We start from the raw sequence: 18,611 nt of genomic DNA, 5'->3' as shown, positions 1-18,611 counted from the left end.
ACATCAGCAGACAGACTCCACCTTTGAAAACATCCCTTCAAACATGTCACATCCTTCCCCTGCTCAACCTGTTCAAAATCCTTCAGTGACTCCCCATTTCCTGTCAAATGGCATCCACATTCCTTCACCATCTGGCCCAATTCAAGCAAGTCCATGAGCCTATCCTGACCCGTCCTCTTCTCTATCACCTCATTTCCTACCTGGCCATCTGCTTTAGTAGATTTCCTTACTGTCCTCATACCCTTCCAGCTCATTCTTCACCTTAAGTTCCATCTCCTCATATCCTACCCATCCTTCAGAAGCTCCAACCGGGGTACCACCTTCTGTAGGAAGCTTCCCCAAGGACTCCCTCCTTCCTCTGCTCTCCCTTATCTATGATCCTGGGCCCAAGGCCTGAGCTGGTGCAAGGATTGAATGACATGCCATTATGGGCAAATGCTTTGTATTGCATCATGGGAAACTTTATATCTGTTCTCATAGCTACCATTTATTGAGCACGTGTTCTCTGCTAGACAGTGGAGTCAGTGGCTTAAAGACACCATCTCATTGAGTCCTCATAACAGCCTATGAAATAGACAATACAGATTAGGCCCATTGTTCAGATGAAGGAATTGGCTCAGGGAAGTTGGAGAGCTGGCCCAAGATCACACTTATAGATAGGTCCATCTGGGGATCTGGTGCTCCTTCCAGAGGTGGTCCATTGGACTGAGCTGGTTTGAATCCCAACTCTGCCTCTTTTTAGAAACCTGTAGTGCAACTCTGTATGGCCTTTCAAGTCTTTAACACTTGATTTAAAACTTTCTATTAATGTTTTTCCTGGTCTTGATTACCTGTTTTTATTTTGTCATTATCTTTTCATTGTCATGAACCACCTCAAAGTCTTTGGGAAGCAAAGTGTGGTAATTAAATGCATGAAAATAAAATTGCATCTCTTGTTCCTACTCATAGTGCCCAAGAAAGAAGTGGGAACTGGGGCTAAGCAAGGATCATCTAACCTTGTGCTCTGCAAGGCCTTGAGGAAAAGGCAATCCAAATCAGAAGCCAAAGGTCAGTTCTTTCTGTGGAATGAAAGAGTCCATACCAGGTCCCCTATCAACATGGCTGACTATGACACGGACTCTATTTCCTTCCATGATTTTATTTTTATTTTTAAGGAGCCATCAGGTGGTAACGGATGATTCATACTTTACTTACTCTTCTTGTTTATTTCCCTTCCTCGACCTTCAGATTTTTTTTCCCGTTAATGTTTGTTCCGGGTTTTGACAAAGCAGTGAGGTACTTGACTTGTGTTGGTAACTTTTTTTTCTAAGGTCTTCTTAGGAAAAAAATTGAAAGGAAGTGACAGTATTCCAAAACCATCTTTTATTTCACCAGGGTATGGATTGCACCTGCTGCTCTCCAATTGTTTCCTTTTACAGCACAACCTCATTAGAAGGCACTCTGTGAGTACCAAATGGGGATAGCTTGAGCCCTATCTGTCTTGATTTTGCCCACTCTCAACAAAGTCACAAATGAATTGAATAAATGGACACTGTGCACTGAGTTTCCATACTTCAACGCAGCAAACTTTATCATTTTCTTGGCAGGACCATTTGCATACGAATGATTGATGCTGGGGATTCTTTTCATTTCATTAAGGAAAGTCTCCTAAGACCTCGATTAGGCTACAATTTGTTAGCCTACTTGGAGCTACTGTGAATTATTCAAAGCAATAAAGCTTCGTTTCTTTACAAGTAACCTACAATACAGATGGTTCACTAATTTGAAAGGCTACATCCAATTAGTTTGAGTAAGTGGGGTTGGACTGCATTCAATAGCAATTTATTGATTTCTTTCATCATACAAATCACTCTCCCTAGGCAAGAATTCCTTTTAATAGCCCCAGTACTCCGTGAAGACAGGAACAGTGGCCTCTCCCTTCCAGACAAAGATGTGCTGTCCACTCACCTGTCTGTGAGCTGGAATCTGAGTAGTAAGGATCACTTGCACTGATACATCCTCACGCTTGAAGTCTCATTCTTAGTGGCTAAAGTTCAGCGTCAGTACATGGCTGGAATGGAGGATTGGTTCTGTGTGATGCTGGCCAAATTGCTTTACCTCTCGGGGTTGGAATTTCTTCATTCTGCAATTATACACTGTCTGTGTACAATAATATAATAATGATGGGGCAGCCCATTACCAAGGTTTAGGCTCAGTCTCTGAACAGGGTTAGGGAACATTCTAGGCTAGGGTTAGGGCTCAGTCAATGGCCAAAATTGGAGCTTGCCGTATGGATGGAGAGCTAAGTGAAGGAGACTTTGTTTTCGAATCCTAACTGCCTGCTTATAGGTAGCGCTATGCTCTATCCCAATGAGCTGAGGAGGTAAGACACCAGTAGCAACAAGACAAGACTGGAATTATAGGACAGGGACACTTAGGAAGTTAGGGAAGATACTGGAACATTTATGTTCCCTGTGTAGTACCTCAACATTTTCTGTAAAGGTGGCAAGAGGGAGAAGCTCACCTGCACTGTCACTGATGCTGCAAGGCATCATCAGATTCTAAATCATTACTTGAAATTGGGTACCTTTCCTTGCTGTGAATTTCTCTCAGGGACTCTGGCCATGGGGTGCTGCTGGGATCTGTTCCAGTCAAGTTATCTATTCTCTATCTCTCCTATGGGTGTGGAAGAAAGGGGATGGGCTGGGCCAACTTGGCCATGTTTGAGTTAACAAATGACAATAGAATTCCTGCTTAGAATGCTAGGGAAATGGTTTTCTCTGATCTCTTGGGAGGAATTGCAATCACCAAGTTTTGAAAAGGCTAGGGAATCTGTAACCGAAGGCTGCTTTTCATTTGAGACAGGAAGAGACAGGCACGGAGGGTGAGACTGATAAGTGAAAGGGCGTGAAGCACCATTTCCCCCCTCAGGATGCTGGGGCTGGGCTGGAGAAGATGCAACAGGAGGTGGTGGTGGTGATGGGGGAATCCACTGTGCCTGACCTACATGCTCACAACCATCCTGTGAGCTCACTATCATATTATTCCCACTTTACAGATTAGGAAACTGAGGTACAGAAAGAAACAGAGGTCACCCTGCTAGTGAGTACAGTGCTGTAATTTGAACTCCAGAACCTCTGAGAGTTATGTTTATTGGGAATACCAAGTCAATTTGGAATAGCAGGAAGATAAGGGGAAGAGGTGGAGGAGGTTATGGTAACGTGGTGCCTCAAATGCCCTGAGGTGGCCTCAGTGCCAAGAGGAAGCACAAGGTAGTGGTTTAGAGCATACACTAGGAACCCAGCTGTCTGAGCCAATAGACTTGGTTCAAATCCCAGATCTCCCACTTTCTGGCTGTGCGACCTCGGGCAAGTTACTTGACCTCTCCATGCCTCAGCTTCTTCTTCTATGAAATAGGGATAATAACAGTACCTACTTCATGGTATTTTTATGAGGACTGAATGAATCAGTGAGGGAGAGTGTTTAGATAACACCTGACACCTAGCGATGGCTACCTAGCTGTTTAACATCCAGTGTAGTAATGAATTGCCCATGTGCTTGGCCTGTGGTTGGCTGGGGGCTCTTTGAGCCTCAGCTTCTCCTTACAACCTACTTTAGGGTTGATCTGAGACATAAATGAGGCAAAGTACATCGAGAAGAGCACATGATGAGCGCATTACTACATCAGCCCCTTACAACTAACCCGAAGGTAGAGTCCACATTGGTGTAGCATCTGTGAGTTCAAACATTGCATTAAACGAGAGGGTCAGTGGCAAGGGATGAAGAAAACCTTTTGCTCTGCAAGCAATTCTGTTTCCTTTCAAAAATTTTCAAGAGACGGGGTCTTGCTCTGTTGTCCAGGCTGGAGCACTGTGGCCTTATCATAGCTCACCGCAGCCTTGACTCTTAGGCTTAAGCCATCCTCTTACCTCAGCCTGCTGTGTAGATGACACGGTAGGCACACACCACCACACCTGGCCGATTTTAAATTTTTTTGTAATAATGGGGTCTTGCTGTGTTGTTCAGGCTGGTCTTGAACTCCTGGCCTCAAGCAATCCTCCCACTTCAACTTCCCAAAGTGCTGGGATTGTAGATATGAGCCAGTGTACCTGGCTGGAATTCTGTGTTCGATCTAAGTGACTTTAGATTCTGCTGACACGCAGTGAAGAGGGAAAGGGCCACGACCTCAGATACCATCGGGCCCAGATCAACAGCCTCAAGAATCCGTACCATGCAAGGTGGTAGAGCCGATGGGTAAGAACTCAGCCTCCAGAGCCAGACCCATCTAGGTTCAAATCCCAGCTCTATCACATATTGTATGACCTTGGGCAAGTCACTCTGCCTCTCTCAGCCTCAGTTTCCTCATCTGGAAAATGTGGGTATCATTTGTGCCTTCCTCATAGGGGGTATTATAAAGATTAACTCCATGGACACATGTAGAGAGCTAAGAGCAGCACCAAGCACGTAGTACTATATTTGTTGATTTATTTCCAGAGAAACCAGAGATGAGTGAGAAATGAAGGAAGGCTGTGGTGCTCCTCTCCACCCTCTCCCCTTCCCCACCGGCTGGAAGATGCTCCTGTCCAAATGGGAAGTTGAAGCCAAAATAGCACAATAAAGGAAAGGAAGTGCTCCAGGAGCAGATGGGCTCCCACTTGCCGTCCTGAGGAATGTGCTGACTATTCAGGAACAGGCCTTTGGCAGTCACTTAACACAATCACGAAGCAAAGGGAAATGATCAAGTCTGTCACCAGGGTCAGTGCCAATTTGTTTAAGAATGTGGTGAGGCTGAAAAGGAGGATGTGGGGAATGGGAGGCCCTGAACATTCCTGGAGCCAGTTTGCAAAACCTCCCAGGCAGCAATCCCAGGTGCGTGTAGCTGGAGACCTGCCCTCCCTGTACTCCCTCCAAAGTTCCCCAGTGGGCAGCCTTCGCCATGATGGGGGTGCTGGTGGCCCATGTGAGCTGGCTCAAGTTGGGGCTCACATGCTTCCTTTATTCTATTCTGCAAAATTGTACTGAGTGCCCACTCTGTGCCAGACACTGGGCTAGGAGACGTGGGGTATGTCGGGGAGAGTGATACAGGTAAGGTCCTTGCTCTGGAAGAACACCTAGAGGATCGAAGCTGTGTCCCCCCACATGGGAACACATCTGAGAAATGCTGAGGGGTCAGGGACTGGACTATTACCCCTTCCCAGGGGCTTTAGCCGGAAAAAAAAAGAATATCTGGAAAGGAAAATGTTTAATATGGAATAACTGCTAATGATGGAAATAGCGGGGGTGTTATTTCCTGGGGGGGTGGAGGGGCCATGGCAGACTGTAAACTTATTGAAAGAAAAGCTTCTGCTTCTGTGAATCCCTTGCCCAGTAGCTAGCATGACTGTACACTTAAACAGACTTCTAGGCAGAGCATTTAGATGAGATCCTACCAGCTTTGACTGAGTGCCTACTATGTGCCAGGAACAAGGTCAGGTGCTTTCCTATGCTTTAATATCACAGAAAACCGGTCTGAGGTGGATTAATGTAGATATTGAATGACTGGACATGAATCATAGGAAGGCCCTTAGGTAGAATGTAATGTAGTAGTTCTCAAAGTTTGGTCCCTAGACCAGCAATGTCAGTATCACCTGGGCACTTGTTAGAAATGCAAATTCTCAGTCCCATCCCATAGGCACAGTCAGAAACTCTAGGGATAAGCCCAGCAATCTATTCCTACAAACCCTCCAGATGATGCTGGTGCACACTCAAGTTGGAGGCCCACTCAAGTTGTTGGACCGCTCTAACCCAGTGGTCTTTAAAAGGGGCTCTGGGCTACCATGGAGGTTCTACGGGAACCTCTGGGAAGGGGAATGGGGTGAGATCAGTTCTATTTTCATCTGCCACCTTACATGTTGAGCTGCCCTGTTAGATTTTGCTTAAAGAAAGTGTTTCAAACTGCAAAAATTTGAAACACATGATTCTGGTTGTACAAATTGCCTTCCCCACTTTACATATCCTGCTTCATCATTTGTGCAGATGGAGAACACTGAGGCCCAGGGAGAGGAGGGCTCTGTCAGGCAGGGATGGGACTAGCAATCCCGTCTCCTAACTTGGAGCCTGGGGCAGTTCGTGACATCTCAGGCTGTCGCCTCATGAGAGAGAAAACAGGAAGGCAAGGCTTTGAACTCTCATTGAGTAAGATCCTGGGGCTGTCTGCTTCTCTTTCTAGTTACGCCCGGAAGGGCCAGAAGCTTCTGGGGTTCTTGGAGGAAGTGTTTCAGGTTCCACTCTCCTGTAGCCCAGGGCTTATAGCCCCAGATCAACCTCCCAGCTAGCCTGGACTCTTCTGACCACACTCATCTCAAAGTAGAATATCATGGGAAGGCTGCCTGCACTTCCAGACTCACCCCCCATTCCCCAGCCAGGCCTCTCAGGCCCACCTGATGTCCGAAGCTCTGAGTATGTCCATTTCCCTGGTCTCAGTTTTCTGCCCAACCGCAATCCAAACAATGCTCTGTCATTTCCCTCATACTATGAAGTGGGGGTCACTGTGAGCCTCTTCTGGGGGGGGTCATTGCTTACTGTATTATATGTCTCTCCCTTCTCAGCCTCCAGCACTGTCAGGTCTATTGCCCCAGTGGGCAGCGCACAGGGTTTGGTAAGCGAGCAGCAGAGATGTCAGTGGGGTTGGAGTCTGCCCTGCCTGCTGCTGGTTCTGTCCAAGGCTCAAAGATCCAGCTGGTAGGACTTTCCCATGGCTGCCTGGGCCCTTTCTGATATCTGGCATCGCCTTTGACTTCATACTTAAGCCTCTGCCAATCTCTATGGCTGTCTTCCCCCAGGACAAGCTCACCGACTCCAGCCATCTCTGCAATGAAGGAGAGAATGCAACCACTCCTCCAGGTGCCAACTGAGGACACTGCCGATGCTGGGGCTGCAGTCTCAAGTTGCTGAGCCTACGTGAACAAAGTCAAGGCAACTGTGGCATGGTGTGTGAGTCAGCTGCTTGGCTCGTGTGTGTGTGTGTGTGTGTGTATGTGTGTGTGTGGTGAGGGAGGTGGATTCTAGATGAATGAGAGACTAAAAAGAAATTGGAAACATGACTGCTAAAAGACTAACATTTTCAGGACAAGCCAGCTCATCCTTCCTGCAAAAGAGCATTTGAAACCCTAGCCAGGCCTGCTCCTGTCCAACTTGTTAGCCTCTGTGGACTGGCTTAGAGCAGGGATTTCACAACTGATAGAAGCCAGCAGTGTAGGGGAAATAGCAAAAGGGCTCTGGGGCCAGAGGAATAAACATTGAAATCTGAGCAAGGGACTCACCTCTTTGAACCTCGGTAAAAGATTTTGGTAATATTAAGTTGAACCATATGAAAATGCTATTTTGTGGATCAAAAAAGATTGGATATCGACCATTTCTTATGGTTCAACCCAATAGCCCTTTCCTTCCAGAGTTACTGTGCAGATTAAATGAGCTAATATGTGACACATGATAAATGCCCAGTGAAGGGTAAGGATGATGATAGTGATGATATGGGTATTTAACACCAAATTTGGGCCGCAGAATGAGCCCTGACCTTGGCCATCTCATAAATACAAGTGCTGGATAGGCTGAAATACCTCAGGGGCATAATCTGCGGGGTTAAAATATTTCCCTAACCAAACAATCCTCCCCCACCCAGGCTGTCCCAGCTCTTAAAATTTTTGCTTATTGGTCGTGCTGTGGTGAAACTACTCTCCAATGAGGGTTCCCACTAAAGAGTCCCCAAAGGGGAAGAGATTCATTCACTGATTCGTTTGTTAATTGAACAGCTTGTATCAAGAGCCTATTATGATGCCAGGCACTGTGCTAGCTGCTGGATTGAAGAAGGTATGGTCCCTGCCCTGCAGGAATTCGCAATTAGATAGGAGAGAAAGCCTCCAGACAGGTATCAACGGTCCACTTTCAACAAGTGTCATAGCCATAAAGAGTATGTCCCAAGATTTGTGGGATCACTGAAGAGGGATCATCCTCTCTCTGAGGCAGAGGATAGGTTCTGGAGGTAGGGAACCTAAGGCTGATTCACGCTGAGTTCCTAGAACTAAATTGAAAGGAAAACCCTAACTTTCCACCCCTAAGTAACAAAGGGACGAGAGACTACTCCCTGTCCAAGTCCCCACTTTTTCTGCGTGGCGGATGGGAAATTGAAGGTACCTCTGATTGGTTGTTAGAAGTTTGCATAGGAGTGTGACTTTGAAACTTTACTTCAGCCTCTGTAGGCTGTCCACAACCAGTCAGACTGATTGCGGGCCAAGTCTCCCTTTGTATAGAAGTGACACTTTGTAACTTCACTTGAACCTCCAATTGGTTGCTTCTACAACCAATCAGATCTTTGCATAAAAGTGTGACCTTTGTAACTTCACTTCAGCTTCTAATTGATTGCAATCAGACTGATTGCAGACCACCACTTCATTTGCATGGGGTGAGCACCAAGTGGCCAGTGGGAAACCTCTAAGGGGTACTTGGATCCCAGAATATTCAGTATCTGGGTTCTTGAGCAGCTGCTCAGGCCCGCTCCCACCCTGCGGACTGTACTTTCATTTTCAATAAATCTCTGTTTTGTTGCTTCATTATTTTCTTGCTTTGTTTGTGCATTTTGTCCAATTCTTTGTTCAAAACACCGAGAACCTGGACACCCTCCACCAGTAACACCTCCATCCATCTTAAAGCTGTTGGGTGGTCAAAGATGGTTACACAGGAAAAGGGACGTTTCAGATGGACTTTAAGTGATGTGTAGGAATTCCTTGCATGGAGAAGGTGTGAGTTCAAGCAGGGGAAACCTAATATATAGAGGCACGGGATTGCAAAGGGGTGTGAGTATTTTTAGGGACTGTTTCTAAGTTCAGTGTGTCTGGAGTATTCGACAAGAAAAAGCATATCAGGAACTGAGGATAAAGAGGCACGTCAGGGTTAGGTTGGAAAGTGAGCTCTGGATCTAATTCCCTAGGCAACCGAGAACCAACAGATGAAAATTTCCCAGCGTCCAGAGATAAGACAATCTAATTTTGTCTGGAATGGGGCCTGGGAATCTGAGATACAGGGCCTGCTTTCTTTCTTTTCTTTCTTTCTTTCTTTCTTTCTTTCTTTCTTTCTTTCTTTCTTTCTTTCTTTCTTTCTTTCTTTCTTTCTTTCTTCTTTTTCTTTCTTTCTCTTTCTTTCCTTTCTTTCTCACTCTCTTTCTTTCTTTTTTCTCTTTTCTTTCTCTCTTTTTCCTTCCTACCTTCCTTCCTCTTTCTCTTTCTTTTTCTCTTCCTCTTTTTCCTTTTTTTAGAGATGGAGTCTCACTGTGTTGACCAGGCTGGAGTGCAGTGGCTGTTCACAGGTGTGATCACAGCTCACTATAGCCTCGAACTCCTGGGCTCAAGTGATTCTCCTGCTTCAGCCTCCTGAGTAGCTAAGACTACAGTGTTTTCTTTCTTGGTAGTAATCATTCTCTGTTGAGGTATACTTTATATGCAATAGCATGCACTCATTGTAAGTGTACAATTCAATGACTTTTAATAAATGCTTGTACCATGTAAACCAGTACTACCTTACACCTGGGTAGATGGGGCTTCTGCCTTACATCTCAGGGGGACCCCGCTGCACTTTGCAGCACTTTCCTTAGAATTTCCAGTTTCCTGCCAATGTCTGAGACCAGAGCCTTGGTCTCAGCACACCATGCTACAGTTGCCTTGACTTTGTTCACATAGGCTCAGTGGCTTAGCAACAGTGTTGTCATTAGGTTGGGCTTTCCTTAGCTCAGAATGGGTTCCACACAGACATAAGACTTGGTCTGTGTTTTTCCAGGCACTCTTTGAGTCTCTAGACATTCCCCAACCTGTGCTTGGGGCCCACCAGATGTCCCAAGGAACTCCAGGACTCTAACCTATGGGATCATCTATGGTACTTGCGGTTGAGACCCGGTTCCAGGAGAGCAGCATGGTAAGTGGGTTGCTCCACTAACCAGAACAATGTATCTTTGACAGAAGTGCATGAAATTGGGCTAACCAGAATGGTATCAACACACTAATTTTGGATGACTCAAATATTGTGTGTAGACAAGGGTTGCACAAAATATGTTTTCCCAGATTCTGAGCACCTTAGGAGTGGCCCTAGGTGTAAAGCCACTGCTGTGATTGAGATTTATGTCATTTTCATCATGGCAAAAAAATGTCCTTGAAGACGTTTGCAATCTCACTCCCACTCCTCACCCTTGACTACCTCCATCTTGCTTCCTATAACCATAGGTTAGTTTTACTTATTCTAGAATTTCAAATGAACAGAGCTATATGGCATCTAGCCTTTGTGTCTGGCTTCTCATTACATAATGCTTTTGAGGTTCTCCATGTTGTAACATGTATCAGTAGTTTATTCCTTTAATTGCTGAATATCTGTTGTATTAATATGCCATTGTATATGTTGTGTGTCCATAAAAATTATAACGTATGTGATTTATGATCGTATTGGTATACCATTGATCCAATCTATGGCTATATCACAATTTGTTTATTCATTCACCCATTGCTAGACACCTGAGCTGTTTCTAGTTTGGGGTTTTCATAAAGCTGCTATGAATACTCTTGTATGAGGTTTGTTGTGGGCATATGTTTTTATTTCTCTTGAATAAATACCTACAAGTGGAATTACTGGGCCAAAACATTAGCTTATGTTTAATTTTATGAGAAACTATCAATCTAATTTCCACAATGGATGTACCATTTTTTACTCCAACCAGCAATGTAATTTTCATTGCTTTGTAGAGTTTTCATTGATTTATATCCAGTTAGTATAGCTATTCTACAATAAATTTCACCATTCTAAGTGATTGTGTACTAGCATCTCACGGTGGTTTTAATTTGTATTTCACTGAAGACTAATAATGTGGAATATCTTTTCACGTGTTTATTGGCCATTTAAATCTTTTGCCCATGTTTTTGTATTTAATTAACAGATAATAAAATGCACTCATTATAGATATACAACTCAGTGAGTATGACAAATATATACAATCATATAACTAATACTGCCTAGGTAGAAGTTTATTATTTTTATCGATATTTTCAAAGCACTGACATTTGGTTTCTTTGATCTCTATCTGTTTGCTAGTTCATTGATTTCTCTTCTTATCTTTGTTATTTCCTTTCTTCTACTTATTTTGGGCTTAATCTGTTCTTCTTATTCTGACTTTTTAAGCTTGAAGCTGTTAAGTTTAGCATGAAACTACCTCCTTATGTATCTTAAGTTTGGCCTAAAGGTTTCTCTGTGCATAGTGAACTGTAACCTAACTGGATGTGTAAACAGACTGTAACCTGCTCTTGCACCAATCACTGAGTTTTGACAAATCACAGGTGGCCAACTGTTCAAATTGTGTTCAAATAAGGCAAACACTGAGCTGTAATCATGTAGTAATAATCAGTCCATCTGGTTCTGTACCTCACTTCCGTTTTTGCTTTTCTTTCCCTCCCTTCTTTCTTCCCTCCCTCCCTCCCTCCCTCTCTCTCTCACACACACATCTCTTTCTTTTATTCTCTTTCTTTCTTCTCTTTCTTTCCTTCTCTCTCTCTCTCTCTCTCTCTCTCTTTTTTTCTTTCGACAGAGTCTCACTCTGTCGCCCAGGCTGGAATACAGTGGCACAATCTTGGCTCACTTCAACCTCTGTCTCTGGGGTTAAAGCAATCAATCCTCCCACCTCAGCTTCCTGAGAAGCTGGGACTATAGGCACGTGTCACCACAACTGGCTAATTTCTTTAGTTTTTGTAGAGATGGGGTTTTACCATGTTGTTCAGGCTGATGTCGAACTCTTGGGCTCAAGCGATCTGCCTGCCTTGGTCTCCCAAGGTGCTGGGATTACAGGCATAAGACACTCTTCCCAGCCCACACTTCCATTTTCTGTACATCACTTTCCTTTTTCTGTACATCAATTTTCTCCAACCACATGGCAGTGCTGGAGTCACTCTAAATCTATTCTGGTTTAGGAAGCTGCCTGATTTGCAAATTGGTCTTTGCTGAATTTAACTCTGTTAAATTTAATTTGTCTAGAGTTTTTCTTTTAACCAAGCTGAGGCCATTGATCTGAGACCTTTCTTCTTTCCTAATATAGGCATCGAGTGCTGTAAACTCCCCTACATACTGCTTTAGTGACATCCCACACATTTTTATATGTTGGCTTCATTTTCATTCAATTAAAAATGCTTTTCAATTTCCCTTTTGATTTATCCTTTGACTCATGGATTATTTTGAAGTGTGTCATTTAATTTCCAAAGATTTAAGGATTCCATAGATCCCTTTTTTGTTATTGATTTTGAATTTAATTCTGTTGAGATCAGAGAACATACATTACATGATTTCAGTTCTTTTAAATTTGAGACTTGTTTGATCATCAAGCTTATGGTCTATCTTGGACGATGTTCCACATGTGCTTGAGAAGAATGTGTATTCTGCAGATATTGAGTACAGTGTTCTATTCATGTCAATTAGGTCAGGTTGATTGATGTTGCTGTTTAAGTGGGTTTTTTTGTTTATTTGTTTTTGTTTTTGTTTTTGTTCTTGAGACAGTCTCTCTGTCACCCAGGTTGGAGTTTAGTGGTGCTGTCTCGGCTCACTGCAATATCCGCCTTCCAGGCGCAAGTGATTCTCCCACTGGAGCCTCCTTAGTAGCCGGGATTATAGGTGCCTGCCACTATGCCTGGTTAATTTTTGTATTTTTATTATAGTGGACACAGGGTTTCACCATGTTGGCTAGGCTGGCCTTGAACTCCTGACCTCAAATGATCTGCCCGCTTCGGCCTCCCAAAGTGCTGGGATTGCAAGTGTGAGCCACCACATCTGACCAAGCTGTTGTTTAAGTCTTATATACTCTTCCTGATTTTCTGTTTACTTATTTTATCAGTTGCTGAGAAAGAACTGTTGAACTTTCCAATTATAATTGCAAATTTGTCTATTTCTTATTTTAATTCTGTCAGTTTTGAGTTCATGTATTTTGAAGCTTGTTATTAGGTACATACACATTTAAGATAGTTATATTGTCCTGATGACCGTTTTATCATTATACATGTCTTTATTCCTGCTAATAGTCTATGTCTTGAAGCTTACTTTGAAATTAATATAGCCACTCCTGGTGCATCTTTATCATTTCAGTTTTAACCCATCTGTGTCTTTATGTTTAAAACATGTCTTATAGACAGCTAAAATGTTGAGTCCAATTTTCTTTTTAATACAACAGGACAATCTCTAACTTTTAATCATACTGCTTAGAGTTCCTTGACATTTGATGTTGTTATTGAGATCACTGAATTTAGGTCATCCATTTCTTTGTTTATTTTCTAGTCTTCCTTTCTATTCTTTGTCAGTTTTTTTCCCATTTTTTGCCCTCTTTTGGGTTGAGTATTTTATCTTATTTTTGTTGAGATGGAGTTTCGCTCTTGTCGCCCAGGCTGGAGTGCAATGGCAGGATCTTGGCTCACTGCAATCTCTGCCTCTGGGCTCAAGTGATTCTCCTGCCTCAGCCTCTGGGATTACAGGCACCTGCCACCATGCCCGGCTAATGTATTTTTAGTAGAGATGGGGTTTTACCATGTTGGCCAGGCTGGTCTCAAATGCCTGACCTCAGGTTATCTGCCTACCTTGGCCTCCCAGAGTGTTGTCATTACGGGCATGAGCCACTGTGCCTGGCCTAATATTTTCTCAAAAACTTTTTGTTTTAAACTAACTTTAGATTTATAGAAGAGTTGTGAAATACAGAGTTCCCATAGACCTTTCATCCAACCTTTCATAAACACTTGACATAAGCACAATATATTTCTCAAACATAAGAAATTCACATTGGTACAGTATTACTAACTAGACTACGGACTTTATTTGAATTTTCCCAGTTTTCGCATTAATGCCTTTTTCTGTTCCAGGATCCCATTTCAATTAATCATGATCATGCCAACTTAGGTTCCTTTTGGCTATGACAGTTTCTCAGATTTTTCTGTCTTTTGATGACCTGGACAGTTTTTAGAAGTACTGGTCATGTATTTTATAGGTCTCTCAATTTGGGTTTGCCTGATATTTTCTTTCGATTGGTTTGTGGATATGGATTTTTGAAAAGAATACCATTGAGGTGCTGTGTCCTTGTCATCCCATCAAATCAGGGGGTACATGATATGGACTTGACTTATTGGTGATGTTCACCTCAACCACTTGGTCAAGGTGGTGTCTGCCAGGTTTCCCATTGTAAAGTTACTGCTTTTCCCTTTTGAAATTATATTCATTACATGCAAGTCACTAAATTCAGCTCACAGTCAAGGGGGTGGGAATTAAGCTCTACCTGCTTGAGAGGTAAGTATTAAGGAATAATGGAAATCTTTTAATTTTCTCCTTTATCTCTGCCATTGGCTTATAGCTATACCTTTTTTGGGGGGCAGTTGATCTGGGGTTTAAAAGAGCATTTTTAGCTATCACAATCTACCTTCGGATGCTATTATGTGACCTCATGGACAAGTAAGAACCTTACAACAGCATACTTTTGTATCTCCCATCATTTGCGCTATTGTTGTAATACCTTTTGCTTCTACATATAATATAAACTCAAGGCATATTGTTATTGTTGTTGCTTTGAACAGTCATTTCTATTTTTTGAAATAATGTGTTGAGGCAAAATTCACATTATATAAAATTAACCATTTTATTTTATTTTTGTTTTATTATAATTTTCTTTTAGACAGAGTCACTCTGTCACCCAGGCTGGAGTGCAGTGGCACGATCTCGGCTCACTGCAACCTCTGCCTCCCAGGTTCCAGCGATTCTCCCGCCTCAGCCTCCCGAGTAGCTGGAATTACAGGTAGGCCTGGCTAACTTTTTGTATTTTTTAGTAAGGGGTTTTGCTATGTTTGCCAGGCTGGTCTCGAACTCCTGGTCTCAAGTGATCTTCCTGCCTCGGCCTTCCAAAGTTCTGGGGTTACAGGCATGAGCCACTGCACCTGACCGTAATTAGCCATTTTAAAGTGAACAATTCGGCTGGGTGCGGTGGCTCAAGCCTGTAATCCCAGCACTTTGGGAGGCTGAGGCGGGTGGATCACTAGGTCAAGAGATCGAGACCATCCTGGTCAACAAGGTGAAACCCCATCTCTACTAAAAATACAAAAGTTAGCTGGGCATGGTGGTGCGCACCTGTAGTCCCAGCTACTCAGGAGGCTGAGGCAGGAGAATTGCTTGAACCCAGAAGGCAGAGGCTGCGGTGAGCCGAGGTCGTGCCATTGCACTCCAGTCTGGGTAACAACAGCGAAACTCCGACTCAAAAAATAAAATAAAATAAAATAAAGTGAACAATTCATTGGCATTTAACAATCAATTGTCTTTTAAAGAAAAACTTTAAAATTGAGGAAAGCAAGCCTTTTCTTATTTACCCACATGTTTATCATTTCTGGCTCTTTTTGTAGGTCTGTGTTTCCAACCGGTATTATTTCCCTCAACCCAAAGACCTTCCTTTAACATTTCTTATAGTGCAAGCCTTTGAATACTTTAAATACATCATATATCACTTCATTGTCTTCTGGCTTGCAATGTTTTGATTTAGAAGTGTGTGGTTATCTTTAGTTTGGTTCCCCAGTATATAATGCGTCTTTTTTTCCCCCTAGAGCTGGTTCTAACATTTTCTCTTATCAGTGGTTTTCAACAATTTGCTTCTACTGTGCTTTGGTTTGATTTTCTTGATTTTTATTCTTCTTGAGGCTTGTTGAGTTTCTTGGATCTATAGTTTACAGTTTTCATCAGATTTGCCAAATTTTCAACCATCGTTTGTTCAAATGTTTCTTTCTTCAGCGCCTCCTGGAACTCTTATTACACCCACATTAGACCGTGTGATATTGAGCCACAGGTCACTGAAGCTCCATTAGTATTTTTTCAAATAACAGCTTTACTAACATATAACTCACATACTATACAATTCATTCATTTAAAGAGTACATTTCAATGGTTTTCATAATATTCATAAACATGTGCAACCATCACCACAGTCAATTTTAGAACATTTTCAGTACCTCCAAAGAAACCCCATACCCTTTAGCAATTCCCCATCCCTCTGACTCCTCTAGCCCTAAAGAACCACTAATCTACTTTGTCTCTATGGTTTTGTCTATTCTGGACAATAAATGAAAATAAATGAAATCATATAAATTGTGGTCTTTTGTGGGTCGCTTCTTTCTTAGTGTAAAGCTCATCTATGTGATAGTATCTATCAGGGCTTCATTTCTTTTTATGGACAGAAAACATTCTATTGTATGGATATACTGCATTTTCTTACCCATTCATTCTGTTAACTTTTTATCAGCCTCTACTAAATCTGTTATTTAATAATTATTTAATAAAAATAACTTTTTATTTTCCCTCTGTGCTGCCTTTTGGGTAGTTTCCATTGCTATTTTTTCTAGTTCACTGATCTTTTCTTCTGCAGTGTCTAACCTGCTGTTACATTCATCCAGCAAATTTTAATGTTAATATTCTATTTTTTGCCACTAAAAATTCTATTTGACTGTTTTAAATATATATTTTATATTTTTCTTCACTCTATCCATGTTTTCTTGCCAATTCTTGAGCATGTTTATAATAGCTGTTTAATTCTATCATCTCTATCATTTCTGGCTGTTTCTATTGACTGATTTTTTTTTGTTCCTGGCTATGGAAGCAGCACATTTTATTTGCTTCCTTACATGTCTAGTAATTTTTTAATTGGATTCTAGACACTGGGGATGTTTCATTGTTCAGTGTCTAGATTTTGTGTCTTCCTTTAAGCAATCTTGGATTTTGTTTTAGAAAGCAGTTAAGTTTCTTGTATATCAGCCTGGACCTTTCACTGCTTGTTTTTAAGGTTGATTAGAGAAGGTCTAGAGTATCATTTATTCTAAGTCAAGTTTATCCCTACTGCTAAGGTGTGACTTTTCTTGGGGCCTTGACTCAATGCCCTGGATTTTCCATAAGGTTTCTCTACTCTGGCTAGCAGGAAATTGCATGTCTCCTATACTTGTCAGGACTCTGGGAATTTCAGCCTATCACTTCTGGGTAGTTCTTGCCTGGATTTGTAGGGTATCATCCTATGTATGTGTAGCTTAGTGTTCAGCAAGTCAGTCAAGATGCTCCCTATGCAGATATCTGGAACTCTTTTTTTCTGTGTTCTTTCCTTTCTAGAACTCTGACCTGAAAATTCCAGCTGCCCTAGTCTCCCAAACTCTAATATGTTTTCTCATTAACTCCGGGAGATCACTATGCTCTTCTGGGATTTCCCCATCCCATTTTATCGTCCAGAAAGTGCCTTCAGGCAGAAGCCAAAGGCCATGATAGACCTCACCTCACCTTCTCTCAGGGGTCACAGCTCTGCACTGCCTATTGTCCAATGTCTAAAAATAGCTGCTTCATGTATTTTGGTCAGTTTTCTTGTGTGTGTGTGTGTGTGTGTGTGTGTGTGTGTGTGTGTGTGTCTTTTAATGGCAGAAGAAAAAGTCTGATACAATTTACTCTAATGTGGTTGGAAGTAGAAGTTCCAATAGAGGCTCCTAAACAGGGAAGAAACATGATCATATTTGTTGCTACAGGAAATCTGGCACCTGGTGGTCTCTTAACTGGAAAAGAGATAAATACTGGGGCAGAAAGACAAATTAAGAGGTAATTTAAGTTGCCTATGAATGAGTTGATGGCAGTCTTAATTAAGAGTGGCAGTGGGATTAGGGAGACATAAAAACTGTGGAGAGCTCTATAGAAGGAGGGATTGACAAGACTTGCTGATAGATGGGATGTAGGTGGTGGGTGATGTAAAGAGCAGAGTTCAGGATGATCCCCAGTTTTCTGACTTGAATAGCTAGAAGAATGTTACTACCATTCACTGAGATGGAGAAGACTGAAGCAGGAGAAGATGCTTTTCTTTTTCTGAAGGAGTGTGTTTATTTGGTGGTTGGGTGGAGTGGAGATGGTAAGGTCAGTTGTGACCATGTGGAGTTTGAGGTGCCTGTGAGCCACGAAGGGGGAAAGAGCAGCTGGATATGCAGGCCTGGGGATCAGAGGGAAGGTGGGGCTGGAGAAATAAATGTGGGGTTTATTGCATATAAATGGCAACTGAGGCCACGGGTGTGTGTGAAACTGTCTAGGGAGAGGGTGTGCAATTAGAGTAGAAGGTGGCCTGGGAAAGACTGAATATCCTCATTTACCAGCAAAGGTATGCCAAGAGTGGGCCACGGTACAGGGAGGTCATGATGGGGAAAAATAGGGTGGAGTAAGAGCCTTGCAGGTTCTTGTCCATAGAGAATAGGCCCTGGGACGGACTGCCATGGAGGCCCAGGCCCTGCAGTGGGAGTGGGCAGTGCTAGAAGAGAAGCCGGGAAGTACCAGAGCACACTCTGCTGACTTCAGTGTTCTCTTGGTTCTTGCCCTGCCTGCCCTTGTCTCACCTCCAGGCACAGCCACCAACACTATTAAAAAGAAAAGAGAAAATAGGGCAAAACAAAAGCATAATAGAAATGGAAATACTTTCTAAACCCCACAGTAGGAGAAAACCTCAACTGATATTTTGGAGGCGACAGCAGTAGTTGCCACTCTGTCTCCAGTGGCTGGCATTGTCAACTTGGCCCTGCGCCCCGTAGCTGGGCCCTGAGGGCTGGCCA

At 42.8% G+C, this 18,611-nt stretch overlaps 1 long non-coding RNA gene across 1 annotated transcript in view; it reads left to right on the top strand.

Moving 5' to 3' along the window:
- Positions 1–9,713: 9,713 nt before the first annotated feature.
- LOC118150579 (uncharacterized) overlaps positions 9,714–18,611 on the top strand; it is a 39,645-nt gene continuing 30,747 nt past the window's right edge. Inside the window, exon 1 of the long non-coding RNA XR_004738679.3 lies at positions 9,714–9,921. This is a non-coding gene — a long non-coding RNA (uncharacterized LOC118150579). The remainder of the gene's footprint in view (positions 9,922–18,611) is intronic.

Source organism: Callithrix jacchus, chromosome X (assembly GCF_049354715.1).
Source record: "Callithrix jacchus isolate 240 chromosome X, calJac240_pri, whole genome shotgun sequence".
Lineage (NCBI taxonomy): Eukaryota > Metazoa > Chordata > Mammalia > Primates > Cebidae > Callithrix > Callithrix jacchus.
The sequence above is the reverse complement of the archived record's forward strand: the minus strand, read 5'-3'. Positions and strand labels throughout refer to the sequence as shown.